The sequence below is a fragment of the Pinus tabuliformis genome, chromosome 9 (assembly GCF_031772625.1).
Source record: "Pinus tabuliformis cultivar Carrire ecotype Pingquan chromosome 9, CPIR1, whole genome shotgun sequence".
NCBI classification, from domain to species: Eukaryota; Viridiplantae; Streptophyta; class Pinopsida; order Pinales; family Pinaceae; genus Pinus; species Pinus tabuliformis.
In genome coordinates this window covers 588,747,033-588,752,194 of record NC_142307.1, presented here as the reverse complement: position 1 = coordinate 588,752,194, position 5,162 = coordinate 588,747,033, and the positions used below count along the sequence as shown (strand labels likewise).

Sequence of the window (5,162 nt, the reverse complement as noted above, 5' to 3'; positions counted from 1 at the left end):
ACCAAAAGTCAAGAGGGTTTCGAGGGTTTGTTTGGGGTCATTGCTGCGATGTTCCATTTTCCCTTTGTCTTTCTGCTCGGGGCCGGTTGTTGGGCGAAGCCCTCTGCCGAGGATGGCACGGGACGGCCAAGCATGATAACAGCGAAAATTCACAAATACCATCATGAAAAGCCACAAACAACATCAAAATATCCACAAAAACCCTAAACCCTCAAAACCTGCCATAGAAAGTTTACAAAAAATCCAAATAGAGTTGTTTGTGTTGAAAAACACAGAGAAATTGCTGGTAGGATTAAAATCCTACCGGATACAGGCCATGGATGGTTGCCGACCTTCCCCGGAGCTCGCCAGACCTTCTCCACACCTGCAAGGACCTTTTCCACACCTGCAACAAGAGGAAAAAGTTATTGGACAACAGAAAACCACCAAAAAAACTAGCACAGAACAACAAATTAAGCAATTAACTATTAAAAAAGACCTTCCACCTCGAGCTCAGTAAAACTGTAACTGGCTCTTCCCCAAACAACAAAAACAACGAATAAGACCACCACCAAAGAAACCCTAAACAACCGGCGGTCCAGAACGACCAACAAATCCAGGCGGAAAACCACAAGAAAGGCAGAAGCAATGTTCCAACCACAAACCCTAAACCTCGAACAAACATTTGCATCAGCACCTGCATACCAGACGAAGCGTGCAGGTCCACAAACCCTAAACCTTGAACAAACGTTTGCATCAGAACCTCAATACCAGACGAAGCGCGCAGGTTCTGGGGCCGTCCCACGCCATCTTCGGTGGGGGCTTCGCCCAACAACCGGCCCCGAGCAGAAAGACAAAGGGAAAATGGAACATCGCAGCAATGACCCCAAACAAATGGAGGAAATGGCACGGACATAGAATTTTATGTGATGACACGATGCCCAACACATGGACCTCCACAGTGGACAAGTGTCGTACTGGATCCATGCGGGTTGACATGTGGTTTTGCGACGTGGCGGGAAGGGCACACATGTAATGACGGCCCTCCCCTATATTGAATATAAAATGGAATAACTTTCAATAAAATGTACATTTACAAACCCACATAAATTTTCTTTTAATATAGAGCACAAACGAGCACTTGTTATATAACCCCACGCTACACGTAATCAGTGAAAAATCTTTAAACGAATAGTGTAGTTTCACTAAGTTGGGGTTAGGGTTTTGGAGGTTTGCCTCGCTTTAATGTTAGGGTTTGTCGGGGTCGAGATGAAGTTTCATTTACATCAGTGCTCTTAGTTCCATTAGAGCTGTTCTCTTTTTAGCTTTTAATATATGTTTACCATTCAAATGAGGGTTTTCTGCAGTGTCTTGATTTCGTGTGTTTTACCCGATTGAATGAGGTCTCTTATTTCCGTCTGTTGTCGTCATTCTGTATTTTGGTCTTTCTGTCAAATTAATTGCGTATCTGTGTATGTTCCCATCGCTAATTGTAATTTTCATGAGAGGGCAATCCAAACTACGTTCGAAACCCGTCTGTTTTAAACATAAGACTGCGCCCAACTCTGAATCGAGAAAAAATCAGTATTGCAGGTTCTCAGACTTTTAGGATTAGACCTTCTCTGTTTTTGGGTAAACTAGGTTAGGGTTTGTTTAGGTATACATGGGGTTTCCTTCATATCACTACTCTTACTTCCATTAGAGCTGTTCCCTTTTTAGCTTTTAATATATGTTTACCATTCAAATGAGGGTTTTCTGCGGTGTCTTGATTTCGTGTGTTTTACCCGATTGAATGAGGTCTCTTATTTATGTCTGTTGTCGTCATTCTGTATTTTGGTCTTTCTGTCAAATTAATTGCGTATATGTGTATGTTCCCATGGCTAATTGTAATTTTCATGAGAGGGCAATCCAAACCACGTTCGAAACCCGTCTGTTTTAAACATAAGACTGCGCCCAACTCTGAATCGGGAAAAAATTAGTATTGCAAGTTCTCAGACTTTTAGGATTAGACCTTCTGTATTTTTGGGTAAACTAGGTTAGGGTTTGTTGAGGTATACATGGGGTTTCCTTGATATCACTGCTCTTACTTGTATCAGAGTCTTTCTCTGTTGAACGTTTTAACATCCACGGAAGTCTTCCTTTTTATGCTTGTCGCGAAAAAGAAGGTGTTTTTTGTTTCCTGTGTATCGATTTCGTTTCATTGATTGATTGAGCTCAGTTATTTCCGTCTCCTGTCGTCATTGTGTATTGGCCTGCCTGTCAAAGAAAGTGTGTATGGTGTCACAACTAATTGGAATTTTAGTTAGTGAGGGCCCATGGCTAATGATGAAGAAATTGTCCGTACCATCCGAGACAATATGTTGTTGAGGACTAACCTCTAGCTTCCTGAGGCCCATATACTCATCATTTAAGTTATTTGTATTCTTATTGTGAGGTAGATGTTTATATATGCAAGGATGAAGAACTGCACTGGGCACTGAGCCTGTTGGCTTCCATGATTAATCTGCATGGCCTGAAAAACCATTTCTGACTTGCCAAAATTCTGAAAATCTGTCTATGAACATTTGTGATTTTCGATATACGTCTTTAAAGAGAACCGTCTGTGAGGGTTACAGAAAATGTGACAAGAAAGGTGGGCGTTATCTCTGTCATTATCTTTTGCTTGAACCATTCTTTGAGTTTTTTATTATGCTGGAAGTACAGAGATGTGATTCAAAACACACACAAATTTAAATTCGGGTGTGTGAGTAAGATGAAATAAAATAGTGTCTTCAGTTAAATGTTAGGATTGATATGCGACAAGAAGAAAGGTTACTATTTAGTATTTCAATTTTTTTGTTTTTTTGAAGGCGTCATAGTATATGATTCCTCCATGGGTTTTGACATGATTTTGTATTACTGAATTCCCAATGAAGGCAACATTTAGAATAAATATAAATGGAAATCTCAATGGTTAAGTCCCGTTTAGTACACTAGGAAAGATCTTGGTTGTAAACTGATCTGAAAGGAGTGGTACCTCGGCTCCACGAGGATCAGGGGAAAACATTTATCAATTGAATGGCGTTGCAGCTCTCAGTTTCTTTATGGATGTTTGAGATCAACATATATGTATTTGATGCTGCGAAGATATCAAGTGGGGAGTAATATTTATACTGGTAGAGGACTCTATTCCTAGCTGTCCATAATGCGCAGGAAATTATTCATGGCAAAGCTTTATGATCATCGACTAAGTTTGACTTCTAACTTCTATAGCTATCCACAAGGAGCTCTTCCTCCCAGTTACCTGAACGTCGTGCCAGAACTAATAACTTTTTCGATATTTCCTGAGCGAAGGTGCAGTTCTGACACAAGGTATGCATACTTGGCCCTTGCCAAGATATTTTCTTCAAATCAGGAAAATATCCTGGATATGATGGGGATTTCACATGCCATGGAGTATCCCAGCGTCAACATTTCTCCTGGTTAGCTGGTAAGAAACTTGCTTTGTATCCCATGTTAACTGCTTTCTTTCTAGAGGGATTTCATGACCAAATCAGGTTGTCATCTCCCTCAGATAAATGCATAGAACACAACTGAGGCCCATATACTCATCATTTAAATTATTTGTATTCTTATTGTGAGGTAGATGCTTATATATGCAAGGATGAAGAACTGCACTGGGCACTGAGCCTGTTGGCTTCCATAATTAATCTACATGACCTGAAAAACCATTTTTGACTTGCCAAAATTCTGAAAATCTGCCTATGAACATTTGTGATTTTTGATATACGTCTATAAAGAGAACCGTCTGTGAGGGTTACAGAAAATGTGACAAGAAAGGTGGGCGTTATCTGTCATTATCTTTTGCTTGAACCATTCTTTGAGTTTTTTATTATGCTGGAAGTACAAAGATGTGATTCGAAACACACACAAATTTAAATTCGGGTGTGTGAGTAAAATGAAATAAAATAATGTGTTCAGTTCAATGTTAGGATTGATATGCAACAAGAAGAAAGGTTACTATTTAGTATTTCATTTTTTTTTGTTTTTTGTTTTTAAGGCATCATAGTATTGTTAGAATATTAATTCCAACTACCTTGCAGGACAGCAACAGCAGCCCGGTCATCTGCCGGAATCCGCCATCAAAACGGCAACTGCAAACAGGATTTCGTTCCGGAAAAACTGTCATGAGTCCATCGGACCGCCTTTCTTGCAATTGTCGTTTTCATACAAATGCCTCCGATACAATCAGCTGCTGACACGTGCCCGGAGCTACTGTTCCAAAACAGCTCTTCATCGGAGCATAAAGGTCAGTCAGAAAAGTCCGCCCGATATTGATTGCAACCGTTCGATTTGAGATGAGTGTTGTCCACCGTCCGATTGAACCAGGGCTGCGTACCCTGCAGTTAATATTGCGTGGAGTAAAACAAACTTTTGTTTTGACCCCCGACTTGTCAGTGAATTAATTTATGAAGTACCTTTGCCATGCTGAGAATTAAATGGCGTTCGTAGATTGTTGGTGAAGTTTTATTACACGGGAGTATGGCAAGTGAAATTGAATTGCCCTGTTATGTTTTTGTTGACTACTAAAAAATAAAATGAGAAGCACAGCAGTGTGAATGTGATGCAGTGTGAGTGGGATGCTTTGTTGTCCATGATGAAATGTAAGACAGGTGCAGCAGGACACGAGTGTTTTGTTGAGAAAACTAACTGCAAAGAAATGGAATGCGCAGTAGCACAAATCTCATAGTTTTGTGTGTTGACTTTTTAAGTATTGCACATGGGATGTAATAGAGGGCGTGCAGTAGCAAAGAAAATAACAAAAGAAAACTGTGAATGCACAGTAGTGCAGAGGCGAAGCAGCATTGAGCTTGTGGAAGCAGAAGCCGTGAAGGTATGTGTTTGTAATGGCTGTCAAGTGAAGATATGCATTTTAATGCAAAAAGAAGCGGAACGCTTATGCGTTGTATATGTTTTTGGTTATGCGTTGACTTTTGTAATGCTGTGGTGAAAAACGCACAGCTCGTGCAAACAAAATTAGACAGAGTCTATGGTCAGTGTGATGCACAACAGTGCATAAGAAATATATGTTTTGAGTGGCGTTGACCAGTGTGTGATGGAAGCTGTAGATCGCACAGCAGTGCGCGGGTGAAGACGAAAACAAAGACGAAGGTAGAAACCAGAACAGAGCACCGTGGATGTTT

At 40.4% G+C, this 5,162-nt stretch overlaps 1 non-coding gene across 1 annotated transcript; it reads left to right on the top strand.

The window, feature by feature from the left end:
• Positions 1 to 2,296: 2,296 nt before the first annotated feature.
• Positions 2,297 to 2,373, top strand: LOC149149938 (small nucleolar RNA snoR117). Its single transcript, XR_016263949.1, has one exon. It is a non-coding gene; the product is annotated as a small nucleolar RNA snoR117 (small nucleolar RNA).
• The last annotated feature ends 2,789 nt before the right edge of the window (positions 2,374 to 5,162 follow it).